This window comes from Heterodontus francisci, chromosome 1 (assembly GCF_036365525.1).
Source record: "Heterodontus francisci isolate sHetFra1 chromosome 1, sHetFra1.hap1, whole genome shotgun sequence".
In the NCBI taxonomy this organism is placed as follows: Eukaryota; Metazoa; Chordata; class Chondrichthyes; order Heterodontiformes; family Heterodontidae; genus Heterodontus; species Heterodontus francisci.
Genome location: NC_090371.1, coordinates 160,924,283 through 160,939,317, shown reverse-complemented (window position 1 = coordinate 160,939,317; position 15,035 = coordinate 160,924,283). Strand labels below are relative to the sequence as shown.

Sequence of the window (15,035 nt, the reverse complement as noted above, 5' to 3'; positions counted from 1 at the left end):
AAGAGGGTGATATATGCTTAGAGGTGCAGGGCAAGGCTAGAATACTTAATGAGTACTTTGTACCGGTATTTACTATGGAACAGGGGGCTGACAAATAAATCGGTAGAAACGGAGATGGCAGAGGTAATGGATGTGGTGAAAATTGATAGGCAGGATGTTTTGGAATGCTTAGAGTGAATAAGTCACATGGGCCATATGACTTGCATTCCATTTTGCTAAGGGAAGTGGGAGTGGAGAAAGCAGAAGGGCTTGTCATAATCTTCCAAACTTTCCTAGCTACTGGGGAGGTGCCAGAGGTTTGGAAAGTGGCAAATATGACACCCTTATCCATGAAAGTGTGCAAGGACATTCCTAGCAACCACAGGCTGGTCAGTTTAACAATTATGGTGGGTAAGGTTTGGGAAACAACAATAATGAAAGAAAGAATTAACAGGCACTTGGAGTGGTTTGAGCTAATTAAGGAGAACCAGTGTTAGAAATTAGCAATACGCCTACTAGGTATTATATATTGTAATGACCAGGTGAGGAAGGGGTCTCAAGCTCCCCTCTCGCCCCTTCTCTAGTTTGGCAGTAATAGGGTTTATCTTTTTAAACACAGTGATTTTAAACTTACCACCTCAGCGAGCCCTTGCCCACTGGTTCATTTGTAAATATATTCGAGGAACAATCAATCAGACAGGTTTTCTTGAGCTTAAACAAGAAAGATGCAAGTTTATTAACCTTATCACTCTAACTCGGTTAAAATGACTAAAATGCGCGATGCATCCATGCTCACATGCATACGAGAGGCACACAAACACACAAATAGATACAGAGGGGAAGAAAGAGAGTCGGGAGGTTGAATTAAAGTTGGTAATAAATGGAATGCAAATGCTGGTTGTTAAGGTCCTTAATTGAAGTTAAAGTCTTGGAGTCCTTGCTAGGGGCCACGTATACAATTTCAGCCTTGCTCTTCTGGTTCCAGAAGGCCAAAGGGAGGTTTCAATTGTCTTCTTGGTGGTCGCCTGTAAAGTTATGTAGTCCTGAGGCTTAAAAGCTGCCACCATGATTTCCCTGGGACTTTGCTGGACAGAGAGAGAGAGAAAGAGTCCAGTTGCAGTCTCTCTACTTTGATGCACAATCCAAAAACTTCAGTGTTACACCAACAGATGTCATGTGACCATCTCTGTTTGAAACAGCAGTCCTTGGAGGACTGTTTGAATTTCAGACTCTTTCAGACATACTTGGTGGGGGGGGTGGTTTGGCTCTTACAAAGTCAAAGGGGTGTCGATATCTTTTGATTACCCCTATTGACAAAACCAATCTCGCTAATTAAATCAGGGAGCACCCCCATTGTTCCAGCTAGACTGATGCTTTACTTCTGTCTCTCAGCCCACCTTTGTCTTCTCAAAATGCAAATGTGCATGAACATTTATCAAATAGTGATCACAACATGATCGAATTCAAGGTAACCTTTGAAAGTGAAAAGCACGAATCAGCTACTAGAATTTTAGACTTGGGTAAGGCTGACTTTTACAGAATGAGACAGAGACTGTCCACGGTAAACTGGGAAGATCTGTTAATGGGTCGAACGACTGAAGAACAGTGGAGAATATTTAAAGAAGCATTTAACAAAATACAGAGCGCGTTGATACCCCCGAGAGGAAAAAGCTCCACTTCACAGAAAAAACAGCCATGGACAACTAAAAGAGATTACGGATCGCATAAAACTAAAAGAAAGGGCTTACAAAAATGCAAAACGCAGCACAGCCGAATGGGATAGATACAAAGACCAGCAAAGGATCACAAAGCAGCTTATAAGAGATAAAAGGGATTATGAAAGGAAACTTGCAAGGTACATCAAAATCAATAAGAAATGTTATAGTTACATAAAGGGAAAGCGGGTGGTCAAGTGCAATGTAGACCCACTAAAAGCTAAAATGGAGATATTGTCACTTATAATGGGGAAATGGCAGACATGTTGAACAATTACTTTGCTTCAGTATTTACAGTTGAAAAGGAGGATAACTTGCCGGAAATCCCGAAAAAATTAGCAGCCGATAGGGGACAGGGATTTAATGCAATTAACGTAAGTAAATCATCAGTAACAAGGAAATTAATGGAACTAAAGAGTGAGAAATTCCCAGGACCTGACGGTTTCCATCCGAGGGTGTTAAAGGAAGTAGGGGAGCACATTGTAGATGCCCTAACTATAGTCATTCAGAGTTCCCTAGATTCAGGAATGGTCCCTCTGGATTGGAAAGTTGCACATGTCACTCCACTTTTTAAGAAGGGTGAAAGGAGTTGAGGGCAAATTATTGACATGGTTAGGAAGTTGGTTGAGTGGTAGGCGACAGAGAGTGGGGATAATGGATAAGTACTCTGATTGGCAGCATGTGACTAGTGGTGTCCCACAGGGATCTGTGTTGGGGCCTCAATTATTCACATTATTTATTAACAACTTGGATGATGGCATAGTAAGTCATATATCCAAATTTGCTGATGATACAAAGTTAGCCGGCATTGTAGACAGTCTAGATGAAAGCATAAAATTGCAAGGAGATATTAACAGACTAGGTGAATGGGAAAAACTGTGGCAGATGGATTTCAATGCGGGCAAGTGTAAGGTTATCCATTTTGGAGCAAAAAAGGTTAGAGCAGGGTACTTTCTAAATGGGAAGAGGTTAAGTACAGTGGATGTCCAAAGAGACTTGGGGGTTCAGGTGCATAGATCTTTAAAATGCCACGAGCAAGTGCAGAAAATAATCAGAAAGGCTAATGGAATGCTAGCCTTTATATCTAGAGTATTGGAGTATAAAGACACAGAAGTTATGCTGCAGCTGTAACACCCTGGTTAGACCCCACTTGGAATGCTGTGAGCAGTTCTGGAAGGATATATTGGCTTTGGAGGGAGTGCAACATAGGTTTACAGGAATGATACCTGGACTATAGCGGTTAAGTTACGAGGAGAGATTACACAAATTAGGCCGGTTTTCACGAGAACTTAGAAGGTTAAGTGGTGATCTGATTGAAGTCAAAGATATTAACAGGAAAAGACAGGCTAGATAAAGATAAACTATTTCCATTGGTTGCAGATTCTATAACTAGGAGGCATAGTCTAAGAATTAGGGACAGACCATTCAGGAGATGTTAGGAAGCACTTCTTCACGCAAAGGGTGGTAGATGTTTGGAGCTCTCTCCCACAAACAGCAGTTGAAGCTAGAACAGTTGTTAATTTCAAATTTGAGATAGATTTTTGTTAAGCAAAGATATTAAGGGAAATGGGCCAAAGGCAGGTATATGGAGTTAGGCCGCAGATCAGCCATGATCTCACTGAATGGCGGGACAGGCTCGAGGGGCTGAATGGCCCACGCCTGTTCCCATCTTCCTATGTGCTGGGCCATTTTTAACTGTTCAGTTCTGCTTTTAAAACAGTAATTCGCAATGTCCAGTAAACGGGTCCAACAGTGTTCCACATGATGAATGTAATAGTGCTATGACTCTATGAACACACACGCGAACACACAGTATGCAGGCCCCCACCTGCCAAAAATGAGACATATTAATTTCGTTGCATGAACATTGATTTTTAAACTGTTACTGGAATAAAGAAATAACTTCTTTTTTTAAAAAAAACCCACCTGACCCTTGACTGGAAAGACATTTGCATAGTAACAGACAGTAGTTGGAAAGGACAAAGGGGCTACTCCCTGCTCCAATTTAATCCACAATGGACTTTTGATTACCAGACAGACATTGAGGGTGGAAAAGCTAGCATTCCAGGTTAACTGCCAAGATGGCCAAATACACAAACAGCCGTGGTCAGACCAGTTTAGTCACATGACTAACTGGCTGTTGCCGTTTTTTGAATTTGAACTTGCCACAGTGTTTTAAAACTTGGTGAGCTGGTTGCCCCTGGACTGGAAAAGACCTCTCTCCTGTCTGCTCTCATCTCGTTCTCACCAGCTTCGGAAGTCACTGATGACATATGAACCCCAAGAGAGAAAAGTCTCCTACAGTGAGCAAGGTTTAAGAAGAATATTGGGTCCCAACAAAAAGCAAGATCTACCTACAAGCAAGGACTACAGTGAGCTCGAAGCAAAGTAACAAAAACCCCTCTTAAGAGATTGCCTCAATCCTCTCATTTTTTCTTCTGCTCTTTTCTGTCTCTATCTGCATGTGCTTATCGCATATGAATGCTAGCTTGGGGCGCAGTGTGTATCCGTAGGCGTTAACCAAATAAGAGTTTAAGTTTCAGTTTTAATAAATTTCACTTTTCTTCTTTAAACCTAAGAAAGCCTGTTTAAGCTAATTTCTTTGCCTTATAATTGGAAAGCGGCGAACAAGGATTCACCAAAGGGGAGCTCAAAATACAGTGTGTTTAAAATTAAACCCTCTTACAATAAGACCAGATGCAGGCTAAAAGGGACCCCTAGACACCTTTCTCACCTGGTTGTTACAGCACATATACAAAAGATGATATATATGTAAAGATATGTGCTATGATATATAGATATATCTATATATCATACACACATTATTATTTATATATAAATGAAATACGTCAAGGAATAGGTTAGTGCTGTAAGTTTTGTTTTCCTGTACCCTCTCTCACAGAAGATTTCCCATAACACGAGGGAGAGGAAGGACACCGGGTAAGTGTGGGTGTGGTGGTGGTTGGGGAGGCAGTGCTCCACAAATCCATCCTGAGCCACCTGGAGACATCATGGAGATAAAGGCAACACAGCCCTTGGCATCTGGCACAGCAGAGGCTGTCCAGGATGATAGTAAGGGACAGCCTTATGCTCCTTTTCATCTCCTTCCTCATCCTGAGATGTGCCATCAAACTGAAGCTGAAGATAGTGTGGCCATGCAACTGTTGCTTTCCTCTCCACCCCACTTCCCTCACTGCAACCCTCCCTTTCTGCTTATATGCTTTAGATTCAGAAGAGCTGCCATCTAGACAGCCTCGGCAGAGGCAGGAGGAAGAGCTACTCCATGAAAGGGATGTGGATGCATTGTTACTTGATCTTAAACTCACAGACACCAGCTCAGATACTGGCACTGCGAGGACCTTAGAGGGTAGTATAGAATTGCAGTCAGCACATGGTAAGACATCGGGCATGAGTGGGCTGCAGCCAGGTTGGGGAAGGTGTAGCTGATGTGCCAGCACCCCAGAGGGCAAGGCACAGACGAGTTCTAATACAGAGACTCAGATGAGAACATTGATGAGGTGGCATACAGGAGAATGCTGACAACAATGTACACTGAAATACTTGGGACATTGGCAGGCCTGCTGGATAGCCTCCAGTCACCATCCAAGAGCACAGAGGAGTCCGGCTCGAATCTGGCAGAGGGCACCATGCAGAGCAAAGAGTCCATCCTTTCCATTGTGGACATGATGGCCAACTCCATGGCAGCACTGCCGGACTGACCCATGATAGAGTATCTGGTGGTTTCTGTCTCAGCTTCCACTGGAGCACAGACAGAATACTCCAATGTCTCAGTGCCACACTGGAAAACAGACAGAGGTTATGAGATATATGGTTGCTGCCATGCAGGCCCAGACTGCTGTCGTCATGGGTGCGGATCTCAGTGCTCAAAAGGGGCAGGCTCTCACAGCAGTCCAGCAATCTGTGCTTGCACAGATTACGAGGATTATCAAGGTGCCACCCCTGGGGGGCTGCTAGTGACTCTGTGGAAGATGAACCTGCTTTCCTCTCTCAGGATGACAGCATTCATGCTCCCACCATTGCCACTATTCCAGTTCCCCTGCTGGTGCTTCTCAGCCAGCCAGCACAGACTGCTGCTATCCATGCTGAGGTGGTGCAGTCCAAATCCAGGCCCAAAGCTGATCAAGGGCACTCTGCAGGGCATCTGCAGTCTCACCCACTGAAAGTCAGCAGCCTTCCACCAACCATGCTACAGCCAATGAGGTAGCAGTGCACAGGAGCACTGGGCCAGGCATGGGTACCTGTAAGACAGGCACAGAAGGGACTGCACAATGGTGATTATTTCATTGCTGTTTGGATAATTGAATGTGTTGTTGCATAAAGATGTTTTTGTGAAGGTTTTTGTTTGTGACCTTTATTGCTGGATGTTGGGCAAGTGGACGTTGTGATGGGGAATGTGAAATGGACGTGAGGATGAGGTGTTAACAGAAACTTCAGCCAGTTTGTGACGAAGATACTGAGACTAGGATGCTTTGGTGGTGACTGTTTCTTGCTCGTCACAGAGCTTACTTCTCCACTCCTAACAAAACCCAGACAGTGCTGGCTGGCTCTTCTTTACATATACATTTGAGTACAATTAACTAATCAACACCCAACACCTGTTCACCATATTACCTTCAACTACTGAGTATTTAACATCCATTAACAGAACGTATTACACACTAACAGATTTCCCTCTTTCCTTTAAATACATATATATAAAAAATGAAAAAGAGACAAAATAATGATATAATGTAAGATAAACAATGTATCGACCACCTTCAACAGCACCAGCCATCAACATACTGTATGTTTCTTAAAATAAAAGCAAAATACTGCAGATGCTGGAAATCTGAAATAAAAACAAAAAGTGCTGGAAATACTCAGCAGGTCTGGCAGCATCTGTGGAGAGACAAGCAGAGTTAACGTTTCAGGTCAGTGGCCTTTCATCAGAACTGGCAAAGGTTAGAAATGTAGTAGGTTTTAAGCAGATAAAGCAGGGGTGGGGCAAAAGATAACACAAGGGAAGGTGTTGATAGGGCAGAGGGTCACAGAGAATAACTGACCAGAAGGTCATGGAGCAAAGGCAAAGAGTATGTTAATAGTGAGGTAAAAGACAAAGCGTTAGTGCAGAGAGGGTGTTAAATGACAGAATAATGAACAGTCCTGGCCAAAAGCACAAACATGAAAAAAAGTGGGCAGGCACATGGTTATCTATATAACATTCTATAGGAAAACTTTCCTCTCCTTGCCCCTTCTAGAAAAGTTCCTTAAAAATACTCGATAAATACATATCCATATCTATCGCTTCTATCAGTGCAAGTGTCTCAGTAACTAAGGTACTTTTAACTATCCTCTTTATTTGCTTTGATTCCCAGGCTAATGGACAACATTTATCATTTCTTCCCACCAAAATTATAATGAACCCTGCTGCGCTCGAATTATCATCAGGATGATTAGTGTGTGAGGTGTCACTAAAAATGACTAATTTCATTTCTTCTGGGTCACGCAATGCTGGAAACTTGAGTGTACATTTGTCTAAACTCAATTTCGTCAATGTCTTATTTGCTTTCAGCACTTCCCCAACAGTAGCATGTTACAGCATGGTGCTCAATTCTAATATATCATAGTAAGCATCCGGCCTAGTTTGTGTGCACAACCAGCTTGATGGCCTGAATAAGCTCCTTAAAAATCATAGAAAGTTTACAGCACCGAAAGAGGCCATTTGGCCCATCGTGTCTGTGCCTGCCGAAAAACAATCCACTCAGGCTAATCCCACCTTCCAGCATTTGGTCCGTAGCCCTGCAGATTACAGCACTTGAGGTGCATATCCAAACTCCTTTTGAATGAATTGAGGGCTTTTGCCTCAACTACCCTTTTAAGCAGCGAGTTCCAAACTTCCACCACCCTCTGGGTGAAAAAGTTTTTCCTTATCTCTCCTCTAACCTTTCTAACAATCATTTTAAATGTATGCCCCCTAGTCACTGACCTCTCTGCTAAAGTGAATAGACCCTTCACCTCCACTCTATACAGGCCCTTAAAAATTTTGTACATTTCAATCAGATCTCCCCTCAGCCTTCTCTGTTCCAAGGAAAACAACCCCAGGCTATTCAATCTTTCCTCATAGCTGCATTTTTCCAGTCCCGGCAACATCCTCATAAATCTCCTCTGTCCCCTCTCTAGTGCAATTACATCCTTTCTGTAATGAGGTGACCAGAACTGCACATAGTACTCAAACTGTGGCCTAACCAATGATTTATATAGTGCCAGCATAACCTCCCTGCTCTTGCATTCTATATTTCAGCTAAAAAAGGAAAGAATTCCATATGCCTTCTTAATGCTCTGCTTCTTCCTTGGTTGCAGAGTCTTCCTTTTGTGAGGATCTGGCCCAATTTTTTGGGATCCTATTAATATTCTCCAGGTAAGACTTGATTTAGGGTTACCCCCAACTTATTCTGCCTAATATTCAACCGTACATATTTAAAAGCTCCGGAAGCCTAACTTCCAATTTTAAATTCTTGTAGAACTTTATCAAATGCCGCAGATCCTCCCCACAGAAATTTATCTACGTGCATCAAAAAAATGCCTGCTAATTTTTCTTCACAGTATCAATAAAACATTGCCGGATCCGCTTTTAGCTGAATACAACCAGATTTTAGTATGACGGAACTAACTGAAAAATACCAGACCCTGGATGCATTGTTTCGCCCATAAACAAACACAGTTGTTTAGCTTCCATAATTTCCCCTTTATATCTCCAGCTTCTTTTGGTGGCTTTAAAAATACTTCCCTTTGAGATTTCTCACCTTGCAAAAATGCTGCTTTGATGTCAATGGACTTACATTCCCAAGAGTGTGTCGCTAAAAGGGCTAGGAAAATCCTCAAGTTTGCTTTTCCTGCTGTTGGGGAGTCAACTCTAACCTCTTGGTCGCCTAATCATTCCTCAAATCCCCGAGCTACAAATCTGGCCTTAGCTTTATACATACAATCAGGAAGTACTTTCTCTGTTCAGAGCCATCTATGGGACATTGCTGGTTGCCCTCTATCTGGCACCTCCGTGTATACGCCAAATTCTCTCCAACTGTCAAGCTCTTTTTGCTTTGCATCCTTCACCAACTTACCATCTAACCTGTTAGCAGCCACTAGAGCTTCTCTGTCGTAAGGGTTCCTACTTCCTGTGGCACTCCTCGCCTGCTCTCTGGTCCTTGCTCTTGTGAAACCATGTCCCCTACGAGTTTTCCTATCCCTTTCTGGACTGCTACTACTTGACCTGTCCCTCCTAAGACTAGACTTCCTTTCACAAGTTTGTGACCTTTTCCTGGGACTATGTTCATCTTCAGGCCCACTGTCTGAACTTACGCTAAGTTTTCTGGCCTTCCACATTTTCCCTTCCTTCTGCCAATCTATATGTCTGGTATCCTGTCCCTTGTCTTGCACATTCAGCCAATGTTTATATTTCCCTGTGGCCTTTCCTGCCCTTCCTATAATGGTGGCTTCCTCTATTCACTACCCTCTTCTGGCATATACGTCATTTTAGTCCCAACTTTCAGTAGTTGACCTTTGGGATAAATGGCCTCATCTGGATGTTCACTATCACTTGGTCCACTCTCAGTTAGCCCATATCTGCCACAATCTGTTGTTCATAAAGGTCTGACATATGTGCATGCGAAGTATATGGTGCATCATCAGTGTCCATCATTTGTTCAGATGCTGTCAGTGTATAATCAGTGCCAATAAGCTGCAAGGAATGTACTCTTAACAGTTTGGCTGCCGTGTTGCAAAATTACCATTTTGTCATCAGTGCCTATAACTTTTCCTGGGCCTCTCCATTCTTTCTGCCCTTCTCTTTTGTAATACACCATGTCCCTGGTATTAAAATCCTTTTCTGATGATCTGATCCGATACCTCAAAGCTCTCTTTATTTTTTCTTAAACCTCTGCCTTAATAAATGCTTTTCTCCCTGCATGCACAGCATTCAAATGTTCCGCAAAAATTAGACCAATTGTAGTCCCCTCTAAAGCCGGGGAATGAGCCTACATTACCGAAGGTATTTTCAGATTCCTGCCATAACTAATTGAAAGGGGCTGTAGCCCCCAACCATTTGAAGCGTGTTTTTCGCATGTACTGCCCACGCCACAGCAGTAGTCAATTTACAATTTGATTGGTCGGCTAAAATTTTTCAGAGCATTTCGTCAATCACAGCATGATTTCTCTCACAAATCCCATTAATAAAAGGACTTTCTGCTGCCATGTGCATTGCTACAATATTTATATTTTCACACATACTCCTGAACTCATCATTGGCAAATTCTGCTCCATTGTCAGTTAGAAATCTAGCTGGTGCTCACAGTCCCGTTCCTATCCACCTTTCCATTATCTTGTCCATGATTACTTTTTTATCTTTACTATAAATTACTGTTGACAGACTGAATCTAGTCGCAATGTCTATAAAGTGTAGAAGAAAAATGTTTTTGCCTTTATCCCATACCTTCAATACCATTGCTACAAAGTACCTTACTAAAGGGAGACTCACTACAGGTCGTGATGGCATCCTACTGTATTTTTTTTTAAACAAACATCACATTTTTCACTGATATCTTCGATAAGTTTGCCAGTACTGATGAAAGGTCACAGACCTGAAACATTAACTTTGCTTCTCTCTCCACATATGCTGCCAGACCTGGAGTATTTCCAGCACTTTTGGTTTTTGTTTCAGATTTCTAGCACCGACAGTAATCCTCGATAAATTTAGTGTAGTCATCATCTATTACCGCTGCATCTTTTCACAGAATCTTCAACGTATGACAAGATGGACGTGGGAATGGTCGATGTAGTTTTGAAATAACTTGCCTTTTCTCCTTTAAATCCCTACTCCCGGATGCCATTAATACTTCTTAAACATCCTGCTTAGAGATGTTGGGCGCACTTTGAAGTTGGCGGCCTTCCAACACGGAAGCACCACCGCAGAGCCCCCACATTATTACGCGCAGGAGCTCATTTAAATGGAGGGGTGGAATGGCCGCCCCCGATGTTGTAGAGTGGGCGGCTGCCACATCCCCAACACCACCACACAGGCGCCGGCGCCATTCTTAAAGGGCTTCAAGCCCTTAGAAGAAATTTACATGTTTAAAGGTACCTCTTTGTTTCAGGAATGTAGTAATAATCCGTGCACACCTGCAATCCCCTCTGCCACCCCAATGAATGAACGAACATTTAATTTTATGCCCCAACCCCCACCGCAAAAATTAATTCTCACTCGCGACCTTTTCCCCCCTGAACTTTATTCCCTTTGACCCTAAACCCTTTCCCACCATCCTCGCAGCCAATAAGGAATTTTTTGCCTGCTACCCACCCCCGGCCCTGATAACTTGACTCCTCATCTCTCCCCAACAGTGCCTTGCCTTGGAACTCCAATTGCCGCCAGCAGCTGTACAATCGGCGTGGGACGACCGCCGTGACCAAGTAAGTTCATTCCAATATTTATTCAGCTCATTTTAATATTGAGATGAAGACCCCGCCGCCAAGTAGCGGGGGGGCCGCACCAAGGCCTCACTGCCGCCAGTAATGTGTGGCTGGGTCTTCTCGCCGTCGTGGCGGGCATCTCCCGGAAGTATTTTATGGGCCTCCCTGCCATGATCCACAACGTCAAGGGGCTGATAAAATCCAGCCCGTTAGGTCTCACTAAAGGAATACAATAACGTCCTGACTGTGTAAACCACAAAGCTACAGATTTCCCAAAGTCTTATCATGTTCCATATCCAATTTCATCCAAGCCTCTTTCATAGACAGTTTACTTAACATAAAAGGTATTTCACTGGATACTGCATTTGTACTAATAAAATGGTTTACCCCTGCTATTTTACACGGAATTACCACTCTTTTCAGTGATTTCAACGTGTTGTCATCCCCAAACCTGAAACAGGTAGAACTGTCATATTCTTTGGCCTTACTTCAGTCTCCCTTACTTAAGGAATCCATGTAACACCTTAACCAGTCCACTCCACATACTGCGGACGTACACCCACTGTCTCGTACTGTGCAATTGAATGGATCTGCGACTAGGACACTCGTTACCCGACTGAAGCTTCTTGTGACTAGTACAATTCCTTCTGATTGATCAGTAGCATCATCCTCGCCTTCTGACCCTTCCACGTCATGTGTCATTTCAAAAACCCTGCTGTTCCTTTTTGGACAATGCAACACATAATTCTTAGAGTCACATTGGAAACACCTGTTGACCATCCTTGGTTCAAGGTATTCCTGGGGTTCATCCTTCTGCCATAATTGCCCAATTCCAGCTGTCTGTTATAGCTGCCAAAAGGATCTCTATCCTCATTCGTTTTCTGAGAGATTCTCCTTTCATACTGACGTTTGGGCCCCATATTTGAACGGCCTCGAAATGCTGCTAACATTGTATCCTTCACCTTCGGTGTCACCGCTGAAAAGCCTATTTGCTCCATGAAATCAGCGAGAAAGGAATGTTTTGCCAAAAAAAAAAAGTTCAGGGCATCAGACAGCTGATGAAAAAGCATATCTGTTTCTTTGAATCTAACTCTGGTTAATACCAACTCCATGTTCGATATCCTAGCACAATCCAACAACTTGAAGGCAAGTACTAATCTAGGAATTTCCAAGTATATAATAATATAATATGGTTCTTCTATGGAAGAACTATCCATTTTTCGAAATTTATCAAAGTCTGACCATGCCTCACAGGCACTCAATAAGTCATCTTTCATATAAATTTTCTCCAAAAATTAAGAAATTATCCAAACCGTCCTCATTGTCCAAATGATGAGCCTCTAGCTCCGAGAACACTTTGCTCCTGATCTTGCTTCTGGCGGGAAGTGAAAGTGCAAGGGCTATTTTTTGCTTCCTTTTTGGTAAAGATGCAGCCCGTGTCCATATATTAACTTCATTCTTCCATTGCTTGTAAAGTTCGGCTTCACAAAACAGCAGTGTAAAATCATATCCCGACACCTTACACCTGGTTTCAGTCATCTTTCTTCATAAATGAACTCCAATTATAGTCTTCTCAAAAAGAAACTTCAATTTTGATCTTGTGTCTGAAAACAAATCTTAGTTTCCAACCTTCACTTTCAGGCAACCATCCTCTGCTCCCAATTCTTGCCACAGAGTTTACTTCGCCATTCCAAACATCATCCAGGCAGTGCTGGCTGGCTCTTCCTTATATATACATTTGAGTACAATTAACTAATCAACACCCAACACCTGTTCACCCTATTACCTTCAACTACTAGGTATTTAACATCCATTAACAGAACTTATTAGACACTAACATGGGGAAGTTATCTGAAGTGGAAGCGGAGACCCACAATCCACTATCTGACATTTCATCCAGTTACACAGCGTCTAGGAAGCCTCTTCCTGTTCCTCCTCCTTCCTCATAGAGCTTGCCCTCTCTGTCTTCTCCATTCCATTTCCTGGTCATGCTGTAGACCAGGAAGCAATGAAAGAATTACCCCCCATACATGGGTCAGGTCATTGTCTCTCCTTCTTGGCTGTATTCCTAAAGTGGCATGAAACACCTCCAGGAACCCAACACAGAGTTCCCACCAACTCTACCAAAAGAGAAATCACTGAAAACTGCCTCACCTTCAACCTTTAGTTAGCACAGGTTCAGGTCCCATCATGCAGCTGCGTGCCTGATTTTTGGCGAGTACTGTACAAATTCATGAGCTGGATTTTCATCATTGAAGTTTTCAATCCTGGTGTCCCATCAGCCGGTTCAGCTGTGTGATGTCAGGATAGGGTCATTTAAGCTGCTTGGCACACACAGGGGACGCACTTTATTCTGCCCATACACCGCATGCCTCATGCTTGGGAAGCAGCATAAGGAATCTGCAAACCAAATTCTAGCCCACGATGTAGATGAGCAAAAAGAGAGGGTCAAGGTAGGACCCTTGGAGGGGCTCCCAAGGTGATGGTTTGGTGGTGGATGATAAGCCATTGCTAAGAGATGTTCTGGCTAGAATCGGATACGAGAGACACCACAGAAGCTCAGTCCACTGAGCTGGAAAATGTTGGGGGCAGAGGTGTAGTCGATTGTACCGAAAGCTTCAATGGCACTATTAAAAGAACATGGCATTCTCCCAGTCATTGGGCCAATAAGCCTTCCCACAGTCAACACCACCAAAAACAATACTGTCGGATCCTTCATTCACTTGCTGTTTGTGGAATCTATCCATGTGCAGACTGGCTGTTGCATGACTTAATTTCAAAATGAAAGTCATTGGATGTAAAGTTCAGTGGGACATTGAGGTTGAGATAAAGCATTATATAAATGCAAGCTCATCCTTTCAGAATCAGGCGACAGTAATAGATCCTAACTCTGAATGTGCCAAAGCTAGCAAGAAATCAAATAATACAGTGTAGTCAAAAATAATTAATTTTAGTTGAATCCCAACCATTCCAATGAAATCAATGTGCAGCAGTGGGTGCTGGATACAGAGTACTGGGGCTAGCTAAGGAAACAGCACTGTTACCTGGTCTTGGATCACATTAAGTATGACAGCAAGAATGTATGACTTGTGCAATTTATATGATAAAAATGGAGGTGGGCATGTGTGGGCCTGAAGGCCATTTCTCATCTAAATACAAAAACATCTCCCTTGGCATTATTCACCAAGTTGGATAATATGCTGTTTTATAAAAACAGAAATGTTAAAGTATGTAATGCACAAAGTATGAATATTTCATGCTGGTAGAATTTTCATCTGGTTTTTATAGCTGCAACAGCAGATTGTCTGAAGCTTTTGTTTCCATTAAAGACAAACGTGGTTAATAAACAAAAAGGAACAATCCATGTCTTGGACTTTATCTGAACTTTTCCAGCTTCAAAAAGAGAGTTAGAATTTAGTTGTAGAATTTTGTATGCAAGAATAATAACACCAGATCATTAATGGCCTAGGCCATTTACAACTGCTGACCATAAATAAGATGAAACTTTACACTAGAGAATATATATTCAAATGAGGCACTATGTTCATAACAGCATTTGGTAAACAGTTCTTTTCTTCACAAACAAAATTGCACAAATAAGAGTAGCTTGATGTCATTTGTGAACTTCTGAAAATTCTGTGATCATGACCCTCTCTCTTATGACCCCTTTACTTCATTAGAAACTACAAGTGATAGAGAACTGGGTGGCACAGTCGAGGACTGCGTGGCATAAGTGGCCTTTCACCTATGGGACCTAGGTTCAAATTCAGGCCGAAGTGATGGGAATTCTCAATCCAATTTCTGGTGGGCATTGGCCTACAGCGTGGGTTTCCTCCAGGTGCTCCGGTTTCCTCCACATGCCAAAAGACTTGCAGGTTGATA

General features: G+C 42.7%; 1 protein-coding gene across 1 annotated transcript in view; it reads right to left on the bottom strand.

Annotated features, from left to right (window-relative positions):
- LOC137347055 (prominin-1-A-like) overlaps nt 1–15,035 on the bottom strand; it is a 289,266-nt gene that overhangs the window by 205,529 nt on the left and 68,702 nt on the right. The window lies entirely within an intron of this gene.